This window comes from Crinia signifera, chromosome 3 (assembly GCF_055691185.1).
Source record: "Crinia signifera chromosome 3, ASM5569118v1, whole genome shotgun sequence".
Taxonomy (NCBI): domain Eukaryota; kingdom Metazoa; phylum Chordata; class Amphibia; order Anura; family Myobatrachidae; genus Crinia; species Crinia signifera.
This window is the reverse complement of record NC_139219.1, coordinates 233,721,617-233,741,675: the sequence shown is the minus strand read 5'-3', so window position 1 is coordinate 233,741,675 and position 20,059 is coordinate 233,721,617.

Sequence of the window (20,059 nt, the reverse complement as noted above, 5' to 3'; positions counted from 1 at the left end):
TGAGTACAGACCAGTGTCTATCCTGTTATTTTTTTTTATTCTTCTTTCTTTACATATATAAATATATATCTCGCATATTCATGATTTAGGGTCTTAATGATTCTATTCAGTGTTTTTTTTTTAGTTGTTAGATGGAGAGGAGCAGAGAGCTGGCAGCCAGGGCTCTGCTACCTCCCTGACGCTGGCTCCGCCCACCACTCACAGTGAGCTCCGTGGCTGTGTCAGGAGCTCTTCCCGACAGGCAGCCAGCTTGGTCATGGTGACATATTGCCGGCCTGACAGCGATGCTTAACACTGGTGCATTGACAGGGTGACCACAAATAATAGAATACTATCAATTGATTTATACCAGCCTAAAGGGATTATTTTCTAATGTAATGTGTTAAAAAAAATTACCCTATGACTGGAAAGATCTGTTTATCACTGGAACTTGTACAGAGGCATGGTTTGAGCATTGCATCTTCTCAAGCAAGATATGTCAGATCACCAACTGTCCCGGGCTATGGCCTGGGGGGATGGACGCTGAGCGCAAGGTCATAGGTTTGAGTACAGACCAGTGTCTATCCTGTTATTTTTTTTTTATTCTTCTTTCTTTACATATATAAATATATATCTCGCATATTCATGATTTAGGGTCTTGATGATTCTATTCAGTGTTTTTTTTTTAGTTGTTAGATGGAGAGGAGCAGAGAGCTGGCAGCCAGGGCTCTGCTACCTCCCTGACGCTGGCTCCGCCCACCACTCACAGTGAGCTCCGTGGCTGTGTCAGGATCTCTTCCCGACAGGCAGCCAGCTTGGTCATGGTGACATATTGCCGGCCTGACAGTGATGCTTAACACTGGTGCATTGACAGGGTGACCACAAATAATAGAATACTATCAATTGATTTATACCAGCCTAAAGGGATTATTTTCTATTGTAATGTGTTAAAAAAAATTACCCTATGAATGGAAAGATCTGTTTATCACTGGAACTTGTACAGAGGCATGGTTTGAGCATTGCATCTTCTCAAGCAAGATATGTCATATCACCAACTGACTCGGGCTATGGCCTGGGGGGATGGACGCTGAGCGCAAGGTCATAGGTTTGAGTACAGACCAGTGTCTATCCGGTTATTTTTTTTTATTCTTCTTTCTTTACATATATAAATATTTATCTCGCATATTCATGATTTAGGGTCTTGATGATTCTATTCAGTGTTTTTTTTTTAGTTGTTAGATGGAGAGGAGCAGAGAGCTGGCAGCCAGTGCTCTGCTACCTCCCTGACGCTGGCTCCGCCCACCACTCACAGTGAGCTCCGTGGCTGTGTCAGGAGCTCTTCCCGACAGGCAGCCAGCTTGGTCATGGTGACATATTGCCGGCCTGACAGCGATGCTTAACACTGGTGCATTGACAGGGTGACCACAAATAATAGAATACTATCAATTGATTTATACCAGCCTAAAGGGATTATTTTCTATTGTAATGTGTTAAAAAAAATTACCCTATGACTGGAAAGATCTGTTTATCACTGGAACTTGTACAGAGGCATGGTTTGAGCATTGCATCTTCTCAAGCAAGGTATGTCAGATCACCAACTGTCCCGGGCTATGGCCTGGGGGGATGGATGCTGAGCGCAAGGTCATAGGTTTGAGTACAGACCAGTGTCTATCCTGTTATTTTTTTTTATTCTTCTTTCTTTACATATATAAATATATATCTCGCATATTCATGATTTAGGGTCTTGATGATTCTATTCAGTGGTTTTTTTTTTAGTTGTTAGATGGAGAGGAGCAGAGAGCTGGCAGCCAGGGCTCTGCTACCTCCCTGACGCTGGCTCCGCCCACCACTCACAGTGAGCTCCGTGGCTGTGTCAGGAGCTCTTCCCGACAGGCAGCCAGCTTGGTCATGGTGACATATTGCCGGCCTGACAGTGATGCTTAACACTGGTGCATTGACAGGGTGACCACAAATAATAGAATACTATCAATTGATTTATACCAGCCTAAAGGGATTATTTTCTATTGTAATGTGTTAAAAAAAATTACCCTATGACTGGAAAGATCTGTTTATCACTGGAACTTGTACAGAGGCATGGTTTGAGCATTGCATCTTCTCAAGCAAGATATGTCAGATCACCAACTGACCCGGGCTATGGCCTGGGGGGATGGACGCTGAGCGCAAGGTCATAGGTTTGAGTACAGACCAGTGTCTATCCGGTTATTTTTTTTTATTCTTCTTTCTTTACATATATAAATATATATCTCGCATATTCATGATTTAGGGTCTTGATGATTCTATTCAGTGTTTTTTTTTTAGTTGTTAGATGGAGAGGAGCAGAGAGCTGGCAGCCAGGGCTCTGCTACCTCCCTGACGCTGGCTCCGCCCACCACTCACAGTGAGCTCCGTGGCTGTGTCAGGAGCTCTTCCCGACAGGCAGCCAGCTTGGTCATGGTGACATATTGCCGGCCTGACAGCGATGCTTAACACTGGTGCATTGACAGGGTGACCACAAATAATAGAATACTATCAATTGATTTATACCAGCCTAAAGGGATTATTTTCTACTGTAATGTGTTAAAAAAAATTACCCTATGACTGGAAAGATCTGTTTATCACTGGAACTTGTACAGAGGCATGGTTTGAGCATTGCATCTTCTCAAGCAAGATATGTCAGAACACCAACTGACCCGGGCTATGGCCTGGGGGGATGGACGCTGGGTCTGCTGAGCGCAAGGCCATAGGTTTGAGTACAGACCAGTGTCTATCCTGTTATTTTTTTTTTATTCTTCTTTCTTTACATATATAAATATATATCTCGCATATTCATGATTTAGGGTCTTGATGATTCTATTCAGTGTTTTTTTTTTTAGTTGTTAGATGGAGAGGAGCAGAGAGCTGGCAGCCAGGGCTCTGCTACCTCCCTGACGCTGGCTCCGCCCACCACTCACAGTGAGCTCCGTGGCTGTGTCAGGAGCTCTTCCCGACAGGCAGCCAGCTTGGTCATGGTGACATATTGCCTGCCTGACAGCGATGCTTAACACTGGTGCATTGACAGGGTGACCACAAATAATAGAATACTATCAATTGATTTATACCAGCCTAAAGGGATTATTTTCTATTGTAATGTGTTAAAAAAAATTACCCTATGACTGGAAAGATCTGTTTATCACTGGAACTTGTACAGAGGCATGGTTTGAGCATTGCATCTTCTCAAGCAAGATATGTCAGATCACCAACTGACCCGGGCTATGGCCTGGGGGGATGGACGCTGAGCGCAAGGTCATAGGTTTGAGTACAGACCAGTGTCTATCCTGTTATTTTTTTTTATTCTTCTTTCTTTACATATATAAATATATATCTCGCATATTCATGATTTAGGGTCTTGATGATTCTATTCAGTGTTTTTTTTTTAGTTGTTAGATGGAGAGGAGCAGAGAGCTGGCAGCCAGGGCTCTGCTACCTCCCTGACGCTGGCTCCGCCCACCACTCACAGTGAGCTCCGTGGCTGTGTCAGGAGCTCTTCCCGACAGGCAGCCAGCTTGGTCATGGTGACATATTGCCGGCCTGACAGCGATGCTTAACACTGGTGCATTGACAGGGTGACCACAAATAATAGAATACTATCAATTGATTTATACCAGCCTTAACCCCTTCACGACATATGACGTATATATACGTCATATGTCCGTTGCAGGGGAATCAAGCCAGCTCACGGAGTGAGCTGGCTTGAAAGAGAGCAGGTAATGGCTGTATATTACAGCCAGGTCCCTGCTCTCACGGCCACGAGCGGCGAGTTCGCCGATCGTGGCCGTTTAACCCTTTAAGCACCGCGGGCAAAGCGCCCGCAGTGCTTAAATAGCTGATCGGAGGCGGGGCGCCCCCCTCCGGCGCCGATCGGGGCCCCCCGCAGCGAGATCGGAGGGTGCCGATCGGTTGCCATGGTAGCCAGGGGTCTAATGTAGACCCCTGTGCTGGCCGTGTATGCATACCTATTACATCCTGCCTCAGGCAGGATGTAATAGGAAGTGCATAAAATCACTACGTTCAGCCATAGAGCTCTATGGCTGAACCTAGTACAGGCGATCGCGCCCCCTAGTGGTCAAGTACACTAGGGGGCCTTGTAGTAAAAGTAAAAAAAAAAAAAAAATAAAGTTTAAAAATAAAAAAATAAATAAAAAAATATTAAAAGTTCAAATCACCCCCCTTTCCCCATTTCCCAAATAAAAATAAATAAAAAATAAAAAAAATAAACATATTTGGTATCGCCGCGTTCCTAAAAGTCCGATCTATTAAAATATAACATTAGTTATCCCGCACGGTTAAAGGCGTAAACGGAAAATAATCCCCAACGCCAAAACTACGTTTTTTGGTCGCATCGCGTACCCAAAAAAAAATAACTAAAAGAGATCAGAAAGTCGCCCATATCCCATAATGGTATTAATTAAAAAGTACACTTCAGCCCGCAAAAAATGAGCCCTCACCCAGGTCCGTAGGTGGAAAAATAAAAAAGTTATAAGCCGCAGAACATGGCGACGCAACGCAAATTAGAAAAACCGTAAAAGTTGCGATTTTTTTTTTAGTGGTAAAACATAACGAAAACTATATAAGTTTGGTATCGCCAGAATCATAACGACCCATAGAATAAAGATAACCCATCATTTTAAACGAACTATGAACTCCAAAAAAACCGTAACCAGCGCAAAATTGTGCAATGGCGTTTTTTTTTTTTTTTACCCCACATTGAATTATTTCCTGATTCCCCAGAATATTATACGGTATAGTAAATGGTACCATTACAAAGTACAACTTGTCCCGCAAAAAAAAAGCCCTCATGTGTCTATATAGCCAGAAAATTAAAAAAGTTACGCTTATTTGAACTCAAGGAGGAAAAAAAAAAAAAAATTACCTTAAAAGGCAATGTCGTGAAGGGGTTAAGGGATTATTTTCTATTGTAATGTGTTAAAAAAAATTACCCTATGACTGGAAAGATCTGTTTATCACTGGAACTTGTACAGAGGCATGGTTTGAGCATTGCATCTTCTCAAGCAAGATATGTCAGATCACCAGCTGCCCTGGGCTATGGCCTGGGGGGATGGACGCTGGGTCTGCTGAGCGCAAAGTCATAGGTTTGAGTACAGACCAGTGTCTATCCTGTTATTTTTTTTTATTCTTCTTTCTTTACATATATAAATATATATCTCGCATATTCATGATTTAGGGTCTTGATGATTCTATTCAGTGTTTTTTTTTTAGTTGTTAGATGGAGAGGAGCAGAGAGCTGGCAGCCAGGGCTCTGCTACCTCCCTGACGCTGGCTCCGCCCACCACTCACAGTGAGCTCCGTGGCTGTGTCAGGAGCTCTTCCCGACAGGCAGCCAGCTTGGTCATGGTGACATATTGCCTGCCTGACAGCGATGCTTAACACTGGTGCATTGACAGGGTGACCACAAATAATAGAATACTATCAATTGATTTATACCAGCCTAAAGGGATTATTTTCTATTGTAATGTGTTAAAAAAAATTACCCTATGACTGGAAAGATCTGTTTATCACTAGAACTTGTACAGAGGCATGGTTTGAGCATTGCATCTTCTCAAGCAAGATATGTCAGATCACCAACTGACCCGGGCTATGGCCTGGGGGGATGGACGCTGAGCGCAAGGTCATAGGTTTGAGTACAGACCAGTGTCTATCCTGTTATTTTTTTTTATTCTTCTTTCTTTACATATATAAATATATATCTCGCATATTCATGATTTAGGGTCTTAATGATTCTATTCAGTGTTTTTTTTTTAGTTGTTAGATGGAGAGGAGCAGAGAGCTGGCAGCCAGGGCTCTGCTACCTCCCTGACGCTGGCTCAGCCCACCACTCACAGTGAGCTCCGTGGCTGTGTCAGGAGCTCTTCCCGACAGGCAGCCAGCTTGGTCATGGTGACATATTGCCGGCCTGACAGCGATGCTTAACACTGGTGCATTGACAGGGTGACCACAAATAATAGAATACTATCAATTGATTTATACCAGCCTAAAGGGATTATTTTCTATTGTAATGTGTTAAAAAAAATTACCCTATGACTGGAAAGATCTGTTTATCACTAGAACTTGTACAGAGGCATGGTTTGAGCATTGCATCTTCTCAAGCAAGATATGTCAGATCACCAACTGACCCGGGCTATGGCCTGGGGGGATGGACGCTGAGCGCAAGGTCATAGGTTTGAGTACAGACCAGTGTCTATCCTGTTATTTTTTTTTATTCTTCTTTCTTTACATATATAAATATATATCTCGCATATTCATGAATTAGGGTCTTGATGATTCTATTCAGTGTTTTTTTTTTTAGTTGTTAGATGGAGAGGAGCAGAGAGCTGGCAGCCAGGGCTCTGCTACCTCCCTGACGCTGGCTCCGCCCACCACTCACAGTGAGCTCCGTGGCTGTGTCAGGAGCTCTTCCCGACAGGCAGCCAGCTTGGTCATGGTGACATATTGCCGGCCTGACAGCGATGCTTAACACTGGTGCATTGACAGGGTGACGACAAATAATAGAATACTATCAATTGATTTATACCAGCCTAAAGGGATTATTTTCTATTGTAATGTGTTAAAAAAAATTACCCTATGACTGGAAAGATCTGTTTATCACTGGAACTTGTACAGAGGCATGGTTTGAGCATTGCATCTTCTCAAGCAAGATATGTCAGAACACCAACTGACCCGGGCTATGGCCTGGGGGGATGGACGCTGGGTCTGCTGAGCGCAAGGCCATAGGTTCGAGTACAGACCAGTGTCTATCCTGTTATTTTTTTTTTATTCTTCTTTCTTTACATATATAAATATATATCTCGCATATTCATGATTTAGGGTCTTGATGATTCTATTCAGTGTTTTTTTTTTTAGTTGTTAGATGGAGAGGAGCAGAGAGCTGGCAGCCAGGGCTCTGCTACCTCCCTGACGCTGGCTCCGCCCACCACTCACAGTGAGCTCCGTGGCTGTGTCAGGAGCTCTTCCCGACAGGCAGCCAGCTTGGTCATGGTGACATATTGCCTGCCTGACAGCGATGCTTAACACTGGTGCATTGACAGGGTGACCACAAATAATAGAATACTATCAATTGATTTATACCAGCCTAAAGGGATTATTTTCTATTGTAATGTGTTAAAAAAAATTACCCTATGACTGGAAAGATCTGTTTATCACTGGAACTTGTACAGAGGCATGGTTTGAGCATTGCATCTTCTCAAGCAAGATATGTCAGATCACCAACTGACCCGGGCTATGGCCTTGGGGGCTGGACGCTGGGTCTGCTGAGCGCAAGGCCATAGGTTCGAGTACAGACCAGTGTCTATCCTGTTATTTTTTTTTTATTCTTCTTTCTTTACATATATAAATATATATCTCGCATATTCATGATTTAGGGTCTTGATGATTCTATTCAGTGTTTTTTTTTTTAGTTGTTAGATGGAGAGGAGCAGAGAGCTGGCAGCCAGGGCTCTGCTACCTCCCTGACGCTGGCTCCGCCCACCACTCACAGTGAGCTCCGTGGCTGTGTCAGGAGCTCTTCCCGACAGGCAGCCAGCTTGGTCATGGTGACATATTGCCTGCCTGACAGCGATGCTTAACACTGGTGCATTGACAGGGTGACCACAAATAATAGAATACTATCAATTGATTTATACCAGCCTAAAGGGATTATTTTCTATTGTAATGTGTTAAAAAAAATTACCCTATGACTGGAAAGATCTGTTTATCACTGGAACTTGTACAGAGGCATGGTTTGAGCATTGCATCTTCTCAAGCAAGATATGTCAGATCACCAACTGACCCGGGCTATGGCCTGGGGGGATGGACGCTGAGCGCAAGGTCATAGGTTTGAGTACAGACCAGTGTCTATCCTGTTATTTTTTTTTATTCTTCTTTCTTTACATATATAAATATATATCTCGCATATTCATGAATTAGGGTCTTGATGATTCTATTCAGTGTTTTTTTTTTAGTTGTTAGATGGAGAGGAGCAGAGAGCTGGCAGCCAGGGCTCTGCTACCTCCCTGACGCTGGCTCCGCCCACCACTCACAGTGAGCTCCGTGGCTGTGTCAGGAGCTCTTCCCGACAGGCAGCCAGCTTGGTCATGGTGACATATTGCCGGCCTGACAGCGATGCTTAACACTGGTGCATTGACAGGGTGACCACAAATAATAGAATACTATCAATTGATTTATACCAGCCTAAAGGGATTATTTTCTATTGTAATGTGTTAAAAAAAAATTACCCTATGACTGGAAAGATCTGTTTATCACTGGAACTTGTACAGAGGCATGGTTTGAGCATTGCATCTTCTCAAGCAAGATATGTCAGAACACCAACTGACCCGGGCTATGGCCTGGGGGGATGGACGCTGGGTCTGCTGAGCGCAAGGCCATAGGTTCGAGTACAGACCAGTGTCTATCCTGTTATTTTTTTTTTATTCTTCTTTCTTTACATATATAAATATATATCTCGCATATTCATGATTTAGGGTCTTGATGATTCTATTCAGTGTTTTTTTTTTTAGTTGTTAGATGGAGAGGAGCAGAGAGCTGGCAGCCAGGGCTCTGCTACCTCCCTGACGCTGGCTCCGCCCACCACTCACAGTGAGCTCCGTGGCTGTGTCAGGAGCTCTTCCCGACAGGCAGCCAGCTTGGTCATGGTGACATATTGCCTGCCTGACAGCGATGCTTAACACTGGTGCATTGACAGGGTGACCACAAATAATAGAATACTATCAATTGATTTATACCAGCCTAAAGGGATTATTTTCTATTGTAATGTGTTAAAAAAAATTACCCTATGACTGGAAAGATCTGTTTATCACTGGAACTTGTACAGAGGCATGGTTTGAGCATTGCATCTTCTCAAGCAAGATATGTCAGAACACCAACTGACCCGGGCTATGGCCTGGGGGGATGGACGCTGGGTCTGCTGAGCGCAAGGCCATAGGTTCGAGTACAGACCAGTGTCTATCCTGTTATTTTTTTTTTATTCTTCTTTCTTTACATATATAAATATATATCTCGCATATTCATGATTTAGGGTCTTGATGATTCTATTCAGTGTTTTTTTTTTTAGTTGTTAGATGGAGAGGAGCAGAGAGCTGGCAGCCAGGGCTCTGCTACCTCCCTGACGCTGGCTCCGCCCACCACTCACAGTGAGCTCCGTGGCTGTGTCAGGAGCTCTTCCCGACAGGCAGCCAGCTTGGTCATGGTGACATATTGCCGGCCTGACAGCGATGCTTAACACTGGTGCATTGACAGGGTGACCACAAATAATAGAATACTATCAATTGATTTATACCAGCCTAAAGGGATTATTTTCTATTGTAATGTGTTAAAAAAATTACCCTATGACTGGAAAGATCTGTTTATCACTGGAACTTGTACAGAGGCATGGTTTGAGCATTGCATCTTCTCAAGCAAGATATGTCAGATCACCAACTGACCCGTGCTATGGCCTGGGGGGATGGACGCTGAGCGCAAGGTCATAGGTTTGAGTACAGACCAGTGTCTATCCTGTTATTTTTTTTTATTCTTCTTTCTTTACATATATAAATATATATCTCGCATATTCATGATTTAGGGTCTTGATGATTCTATTCAGTGTTTTTTTTTTAGTTGTTAGATGGAGAGGAGCAGAGAGCTGGCAGCCAGGGCTCTGCTACCTCCCTGACGCTGCCTCCGCCCACCACTCACAGTGAGCTCCGTGGCTGTGTCAGGAGCTCTTCCCGACAGGCAGCCAGCTTGGTCATGGTGACATATTGCCGGCCTGACAGCGATGCTTAACACTGGTGCATTGACAGGGTGACCACAAATAATAGAATACTATCAATTGATTTATACCAGCCTAAAGGGATTATTTTCTATTGTAATGTGTTAAAAAAAATTACCCTATGACTGGAAAGATCTGTTTATCACTAGAACTTGTACAGAGGCATGGTTTGAGCATTGCATCTTCTTAAGCAAGATATGTCAGATCACCAACTGACCCGGGCTATGGCCTGGGGGGATGGACGCTGAGCGCAAGGTCATAGGTTTGAGTACAGACCAGTGTCTAGCCTCTTATTTTTTTTTATTCTTCTTTCTTTACATATATAAATATATATCTCGCATATTCATGATTTAGGGTCTTGATGATTCTATTCAGTGTTTTTTTTTTAGTTGTTAGATGGAGAGGAGCAGAGAGCTGGCAGCCAGGGCTCTGCTACCTCCCTGACGCTGGCTCCGCCCACCACTCACAGTGAGCTCCGTGGCTGTGTCAGGAGCTCCTCCCGACAGGCAGCCAGCTTGGTCATGGTGACATATTGCCGGCCTGACAGCGATGCTTAACACTGGTGCATTGACAGGGTGACCACAAATAATAGAATACTATCAATTGATTTATACCAGCCTAAAGGGATTATTTTCTATTGTAATGTGTTAAAAAAAATTACCCTATGACTGGAAAGATCTGTTTATCACTGGAACTTGTACAGAGGCATGGTTTGAGCATTGCATCTTCTCAAGCAAGATATGTCAGATCACCAACTGACCCGGGCTATGGCCTGGGGGGATGGACGCTGGGTCTGCTGAGCGCAAGGTCATAGGTTTCAGTACAGACCAGTGTCTATCCTGTTATTTTTTTTTATTCTTCTTTCTTTACATATATAAATATATATCTCGCATATTCATGATTTAGGGTCTTGATGATTCTATTCAGTGGTTTTTTTTTAGTTGTTAGATGGAGAGGAGCAGAGAGCTGGCAGCCAGGGCTCTGCTACCTCCCTGACGCTGGCTCCGCCCACCACTCACAGTGAGCTCCGTGGCTGTGTCAGGAGCTCTTCCCGACAGGCAGCCAGCTTGGTCATGGTGACATATTGCCGGCCTGACAGCGATGCTTAACACTGGTGCATTGACAGGGTGACCACAAATAATAGAATACTATCAATTGATTTATACCAGCCTAAAGGGATTATTTTCTATTGTAATGTGTTAAAAAAAATTACCCTATGACTGGAAAGATCTGTTTATCACTGGAACGTGTACAGAGGCATGGTTTGAGCATTGCATCTTCTCAAGCAAGATATGTCAGATCACCAACTGACCCGTGCTATGGCCTGGGGGGATGGACGCTGAGCGCAAGGTCATAGGTTTGAGTACAGACCAGTGTCTATCCTGTTATTTTTTTTATTCTTCTTTCTTTACATATATAAATATATATCTCGCATATTCATGATTTAGGGTCTTGATGATTCTATTCAGTGTTTTTTTTTTAGTTGTTAGATGGAGAGGAGCAGAGAGCTGGCAGCCAGGGCTCTGCTACCTCCCTGACGCTGGCTCCGCCCACCACTCTTAGTGAGCTCCGTGGCTGTGTCAGGAGCTCTTCCCGACAGGCAGCCAGCTTGGTCATGGTGACATATTGCCGGCCTGACAGCGAAGCTTAACACTGGTGCATTGACAGGGTGACCACAAATAATAGAATACTATCAATTGATTTATACCAGCCTAAAGGGATTATTTTCTATTGTAATGTGTTAAAAAAAATTACCCTATGACTGGAAAGATCTCTTTATCACTAGAACTTGTACAGAGGCATGGTTTGAGCATTGCATCTTCTCAAGCAAGATATGTCAGATCACCATCTGACCCGGGCTATGGCCTGGGGGGATGGACGCTGAGCGCAAGGTCATAGGTTTGGGTACAGACCAGTGTCTATCCTGTTATTTTTTTTTATTCTTCTTTCTTTACATATATAAATATATATCTCGCATATTCATGATTTAGGGTCTTGATGATTCTATTCAGTGTTTTTTTTTTAGTTGTTAGATGGAGAGGAGCAGAGAGCTGGCAGCCAGGGCTCTGCTACCTCCCTGACGCTGGCTCCGCCCACCACTCACAGTGAGCTCCGTGGCTGTGTCAGGAGCTCTTCCCGACAGGCAGCCAGCTTGGTCATGGTGACATATTGCCGGCCTGACAGCGATGCTTAACACTGGTCAGAGCCGGCCCTAGCCTAAATGACGCCCTAGGCAAGATTTTGGCTGGTGCCCCCTAGCAACGCCACTAGTTCCGCCTCTGACCCTGCTCCCCTTTCCCAGCACCATCAACCCTCATCATAGCAGTCATCATTTTGGTGCCCCTACCCGCAATATTTTAAATAGAAACAGTGCACACATTCGGTACGCAGCCCAAACAGGGGTGTGTTCTTGCTGGGAAGGGGCATGGCCACCCAATAGTACCCACAATTCAAATTATGCCACACAGTAGTGCAACTTTATTCACATTATATCATGCGATGGTGTCCCTTATTCACGTTACATAACACAGTAGTACCACTTTACCTTATGTACATTACTCCTCACATTATTCACATTATACCCTTAGAAAAAAATCCTGAGAAAATATTTTATTTTAAGCACCTCCATGGCCACACTGCAACCCAGCACAAAGCAGTGTGTGCTGGGCAGAGGAGAAGAGCTGCAGCTGCTGCTGCTGCTGCTGTCACTTAAGGAGAGGGGGCCCGGGGCCCCCACTGGGCCCTTCCATCAGACTTTGGCCTGGGTAATTTGTACCCCCTACCCCTTTCTCTCGGTACCCCTGATAATGCCACACAGTAATGCCCCTAACACATGACACACATTATTAATGTCCTTATATCAATAATGCCCCTTACACATATGTTGCACATTATTAATGCCCTTATACACATGACACACCTAATGTCCATTACACATATGTTGCACATAATTAATGCCCTTATACACATAGGCCCTTATTCAGATCTGATCGCAGTACAAATTTGTTTGGAAAATGGGCAAAACCATGTGCACTGCAGGTGGGGCAGATGTAACATGTGCAGAGAGAGTTAAATTTGGGTGGGGTGTGTTGAAACGTAAAATCTAAATTGCAGTGTAAAAATAATGCAGCCAGTATTTACCCTGCACAGAAACAAAATAACTCACGCAAATCTAACTCTGTCTGCACATGTTACATCTGCCCCACCTGCAGTGCACATGGTTTTGCCCATTTTCCAAACAAATTTGTACTGCGATCAGATCTGAATAAAGGCCATAATGCCTGTTACACATATGTCGCACATTATTAATGCATTTATACATGACACACATAATGCCCCTTACACATATGCCGAACACTATTGCACAACCAACCCACCCCCAGACAGCACTCGCACAGCCGCTAACACTGTGACCTCTGCCTCTGCTTGGATACAGATGTTTCCTCATACATCTTGCCTCAATAAGCCATGCAGCTCCTGGCCAGTTCTGCTAACGTTGGGTGCATTTTTTGCTGAAAATTCGTCTTATTTGCATTGTTATGACCAGCACACACACGGAGCTTCCGATGATTAAAATGATATGTGGCATGCCTATATTCTGTGTGCGACTGTGGCTGTACCTGCATAGAGAATGCTATGTTACAGTGATCTCCATGAATACACTATTTCATATGCAGATACAGGCTGTATCCAAATGCCACTCACACACAGAATATAGGCATGTTGCATATCATTTTAATCAGCAGAAGCTGTTGATGCCCCTAGGCATTCCAAATGCCCTAGGCAATTGCCTAGTTTGCCTATACCTAAGGCCGGCTCTGACACTGGTGCATTGACAGGGTGACCACAAATAATAGAATACTATCAATTGATTTATACCAGCCTAAAGGGATTATTTTCTATTGTAATGTGTTAAAAAAAATTACCCTATGACTGGAAAGATCTGTTTATCACTGGAACTTGTACAGAGGCATGGTTTGAGCATTGCATCTTCTCAAGCAAGATATGTCAGATCACCAACTGACCCGGGCTATGGCCTGGGGGGATGGACGCTGGGTCTGCTGAGCGTAAGGTCATAGGTTCGAGTACAGACCAGTGTCTATCCTGTTATTTTTTTTTATTCTTCTTTCTTTACATATATAAATATATATATCTCGCATATTCATGATTTAGGGTCTTGATGATTCTATTTCTTTACATATATAAATATATATCTCGCATATTCATGATTTAGGGTCTTAATGATTCTATTCAGTGTTTTTTTTTTAGTTGTTAGATGGAGAGGAGCAGAGAGCTGGCAGCCAGGGCTCTGCTACCTTCCTGACGCTGGCTCCGCCCACCACTCACAGTGAGCTCCGTGGCTGTGTCAGGAGCTCTTCCCGACAGGCAGCCAGCTTGGTCATGGTGACATATTGCCGGCCTGACAGCGATGCTTAACACTGGTGCATTGACAGGGTGACCACAAATAATAGAATACTATCAATTGATTTATACCAGCCTAAAGGGATTATTTTCTATTGTAATGTGTTAAAAAAAATTACCCTATGACTGGAAAGATCTGTTTATCACTGGAACTTGTACAGAGGCATGGTTTGAGCATTGCATCTTCTCAAGCAAGATATGTCAGATCACCAACTGACCCGGGCTATGGCCTGGGGGGATGGACGCTGGGTCTGCTGAGCGCAAGGTCATAGGTTTCAGTACAGACCAGTGTCTATCCTGTTATTTTTTTTTATTCTTCTTTCTTTACATATATAAATATATATCTCGCATATTCATGATTTAGGGTCTTGATGATTCTATTCAGTGGTTTTTTTTTAGTTGTTAGATGGAGAGGAGCAGAGAGCTGGCAGCCAGGGCTCTGCTACCTCCCTGACGCTGGCTCCGCCCACCACTCACAGTGAGCTCCGTGGCTGTGTCAGGAGCTCTTCCCGACAGGCAGCCAGCTTGGTCATGGTGACATATTGCCGGCCTGACAGCGATGCTTAACACTGGTGCATTGACAGGGTGACCACAAATAATAGAATACTATCAATTGATTTATACCAGCCTAAAGGGATTATTTTCTATTGTAATGTGTTAAAAAAAATTACCCTATGACTGGAAAGATCTGTTTATCACTGGAACGTGTACAGAGGCATGGTTTGAGCATTGCATCTTCTCAAGCAAGATATGTCAGATCACCAACTGACCCGTGCTATGGCCTGGGGGGATGGACGCTGAGCGCAAGGTCATAGGTTTGAGTACAGACCAGTGTCTATCCTGTTATTTTTTTTTATTCTTCTTTCTTTACATATATAAATATATATCTCGCATATTCATGATTTAGGGTCTTGATGATTCTATTCAGTGTTTTTTTTTTAGTTGTTAGATGGAGAGGAGCAGAGAGCTGGCAGCCAGGGCTCTGCTACCTCCCTGACGCTGGCTCCGCCCACCACTCTTAGTGAGCTCCGTGGCTGTGTCAGGAGCTCTTCCCGACAGGCAGCCAGCTTGGTCATGGTGACATATTGCCGGCCTGACAGCGAAGCTTAACACTGGTGCATTGACAGGGTGACCACAAATAATAGAATACTATCAATTGATTTATACCAGCCTAAAGGGATTATTTTCTATTGTAATGTGTTAAAAAAAAATTACCCTATGACTGGAAAGATCTCTTTATCACTAGAACTTGTACAGAGGCATGGTTTGAGCATTGCATCTTCTCAAGCAAGATATGTCAGATCACCATCTGACCCGGGCTATGGCCTGGGGGGATGGACGCTGAGCGCAAGGTCATAGGTTTGGGTACAGACCAGTGTCTATCCTGTTATTTTTTTTTATTCTTCTTTCTTTACATATATAAATATATATCTCGCATATTCATGATTTAGGGTCTTGATGATTCTATTCAGTGTTTTTTTTTTAGTTGTTAGATGGAGAGGAGCAGAGAGCTGGCAGCCAGGGCTCTGCTACCTCCCTGACGCTGGCTCCGCCCACCACTCACAGTGAGCTCCGTGGCTGTGTCAGGAGCTCTTCCCGACAGGCAGCCAGCTTGGTCATGGTGACATATTGCCGGCCTGACAGCGATGCTTAACACTGGTCAGAGCCGGCCCTAGCCTAAATGACGCCCTAGGCAAGATTTTGGCTGGTGCCCCCTAGCAACGCCACTAGTTCCGCCTCTGACCCTGCTCCCCTTTCCCAGCACCATCAACCCTCATCATAGCAGTCATCATTTTGGTGCCCCTACCCGCAATATTTTAAATAGAAACAGTGCACACATTCGGTACGCAGCCCAAACAGGGGTGTGTTCTTGCTGGGAAGGGGCATGGCCACCCAATAGTACCCACAATTCAAATTATGCCACACAGTAGTGCAACTTTATTCACATTATATCATGCGATGGTGTCCCTTATTCACGTTACATAACACAGTAGTACCACTTTACCTTATGTACATTACTCCTCACATTATTCACATTATACCCTTAGAAAAAAATCCTGAGAAAATATTTTATTTTAAGCACCTCCATGGCCACACTGCAACCCAGCACAAAGCAGTGTGTGCTGGGCAGAGGAGAAGAGCTGCAGCTGCTGCTGCTGCTGCTGTCACTTAAGGAGAGGGGGCCCGGGGCCCCCACTGGGCCCTTCCATCAGACTTTGGCCTGGGTAATTTGTACCCCCTACCCCTTTCTCTCGGTACCCCTGATAATGCCACACAGTAATGCCCCTAACACATGACACACATTATTAATGTCCTTATATCAATAATGCCCCTTACACATATGTTGCACATTATTAATGCCCTTATACACATGACACACCTAATGTCCATTACACATATGTTGCACATAATTAATGCCCTTATACACATAGGCCCTTATTCAGATCTGATCGCAGTACAAATTTGTTTGGAAAATGGGCAAAACCATGTGCACTGCAGGTGGGGCAGATGTAACATGTGCAGAGAGAGTTAAATTTGGGTGGGGTGTGTTGAAACGTAAAATCTAAATTGCAGTGTAAAAATAATGCAGCCAGTATTTACCCTGCACAGAAACAATATAACTCACGCAAATCTAACTCTGTCTGCACATGTTACATCTGCCCCACCTGCAGTGCACATGGTTTTGCCCATTTTCCAAACAAATTTGTACTGCGATCAGATCTGAATAAAGGCCATAATGCCTGTTACACATATGTCGCACATTATTAATGCATTTATACATGACACACATAATGCCCCTTACACATATGCCGAACACTATTGCACAACCAACCCACCCCCAGACAGCACTCGCACAGCCGCTAACACTGTGACCTCTGCCTCTGCTTGGATACAGATGTTTCCTCATACATCTTGCCTCAATAAGCCATGCAGCTCCTGGCCAGTTCTGCTAACGTTGGGTGCATTTTTTGCTGAAAATTCGTCTTATTTGCATTGTTATGACCAGCACACACACGGAGCTTCCGATGATTAAAATGATATGTGGCATGCCTATATTCTGTGTGCGACTGTGGCTGTACCTGCATAGAGAATGCTATGTTACAGTGATCTCCATGAATACACTATTTCATATGCAGATACAGGCTGTATCCAAATGCCACTCACACACAGAATATAGGCATGTTGCATATCATTTTAATCAGCAGAAGCTGTTGATGCCCCTAGGCATTCCAAATGCCCTAGGCAATTGCCTAGTTTGCCTATACCTAAGGCCGGCTCTGACACTGGTGCATTGACAGGGTGACCACAAATAATAGAATACTATCAATTGATTTATACCAGCCTAAAGGGATTATTTTCTATTGTAATGTGTTAAAAAAAATTACCCTATGACTGGAAAGATCTGTTTATCACTGGAACTTGTACAGAGGCATGGTTTGAGCATTGCATCTTCTCAAGCAAGATATGTCAGATCACCAACTGACCCGGGCTATGGCCTGGGGGGATGGACGCTGGGTCTGCTGAGCGCAAGGTCATAGGTTCGAGTACAGACCAGTGTCTATCCTGTTATTTTTTTTTATTCTTCTTTCTTTACATATATAAATATATATCTCGCATATTCATGATTTAGGGTCTTGATGATTCTATTCAGTGTTTTTTTTTTAGTTGTTAGATGGAGAGGAGCAGAGAGCTGGCAGCCAGGGCTCTGCTACCTCCCTGACGCTGACTCCGCCCACCACTCACAGTGAGCTCCGTGGCTGTGTCAGGAGCTCTTCCCGACAGGCAGCCAGCTTGGTCATGGTGACATATTGCCGGCCTGACAGCGATGCTTAACACTGGTGCATTGACAGGGTGACCACAAATAATAGAATACTATCAATTGATTTATACCAGCCTAAAGGGATTATTTTCTATTGTAATGTGTTAAAAAAAATTACCCTATGACTGGAAAGATCTGTTTATCACTGGAACTTGTACAGAGGCATGGTTTGAGCATTGCATCTTCTCAAGCAAGATATGTCAGATCACCAACTGACCCGGGCTATGGCTTGGGGGGATGGACGCTGGGTCTGCTGAGCGCAAGGTCATAGGTTTCAGTACAGACCAGTGTCTATCCTGTTATTTTTTTTTATTCTTCTTTCTTTACATATATAAATATATATCTCGCATATTCATGATTTAGGGTCTTGATGATTCTATTCAGTGGTTTTTTTTTAGTTGTTAGATGGAGAGGAGCAGAGAGCTGGCAGCCAGGGCTCTGCTACCTCCCTGACGCTGGCTCCGCCCACCACTCACAGTGAGCTCCGTGGCTGTGTCAGGAGCTCTTCCCGACAGGCAGCCAGCTTGGTCATGGTGACATATTGCCGGCCTGACAGCGATGCTTAACACTGGTGCATTGACAGGGTGACCACAAATAATAGAATACTATCAATTGATTTATACCAGCCTAAAGGGATTATTTTCTATTGTAATGTGTTAAAAAAAATTACCCTATGACTGGAAAGATCTGTTTATCACTGGAACGTGTACAGAGGCATGGTTTGAGCATTGCATCTTCTCAAGCAAGATATGTCAGATCACCAACTGACCCGTGCTATGGCCTGGGGGGATGGACGCTGAGCGCAAGGTCATAGGTTTGAGTACAGACCAGTGTCTATCCTGTTATTTTTTTTTATTCTTCTTTCTTTACATATATAAATATATATCTCGCATATTCATGATTTAGGGTCTTGATGATTCTATTCAGTGTTTTTTTTTTAGTTGTTAGATGGAGAGGAGCAGAGAGCTGGCAGCCAGGGCTCTGCTACCTCCCTGACGCTGGCTCCGCCCACCACTCTTAGTGAGCTCCGTGGCTGTGTCAGGAGCTCTTCCCGACAGGCAGCCAGCTTGGTCATGGTGACATATTGCCGGCCTGACAGCGAAGCTTAACACTGGTGCATTGACAGGGTGACCACAAATAATAGAATACTATCAATTGATTTATACCAGCCTAAAGGGATTATTTTCTATTGTAATGTGTTAAAAAAAAATTACCCTATGACTGGAAAGATCTCTTTATCACTAGAACTTGTACAGAGGCATGGTTTGAGCATTGCATCTTCTCAAGCAAGATATGTCAGATCACCATCTGACCCGGGCTATGGCCTGGGGGGATGGACGCTGAGCGCAAGGTCATAGGTTTGGGTACAGACCAGTGTCTATCCTGTTATTTTTTTTTATTCTTCTTTCTTTACATATATAAATATATATCTCGCATATTCATGATTTAGGGTCTTGATGATTCTATTCAGTGTTTTTTTTTTAGTTGTTAGATGGAGAGGAGCAGAGAGCTGGCAGCCAGGGCTCTGCTACCTCCCTGACGCTGGCTCCGCCCACCACTCACAGTGAGCTCCGTGGCTGTGTCAGGAGCTCTTCCCGACAGGCAGCCAGCTTGGTCATGGTGACATATTGCCGGCCTGACAGCGATGCTTAACACTGGTCAGAGCCGGCCCTAGCCTAAATGACGCCCTAGGCAAGATTTTGGCTGGTGCCCCCTAGCAACGCCACTAGTTCCGCCTCTGACCCTGCTCCCCTTTCCCAGCACCATCAACCCTCATCATAGCAGTCATCATTTTGGTGCCCCTACCCGCAATATTTTAAATAGAAACAGTGCACACATTCGGTACGCAGCCCAAACAGGGGTGTGTTCTTGCTGGGAAGGGGCATGGCCACCCAATAGTACCCACAATTCAAATTATGCCACACAGTAGTGCAACTTTATTCACATTATATCATGCGATGGTGTCCCTTATTCACGTTACATAACACAGTAGTACCACTTTACCTTATGTACATTACTCCTCACATTATTCACATTAT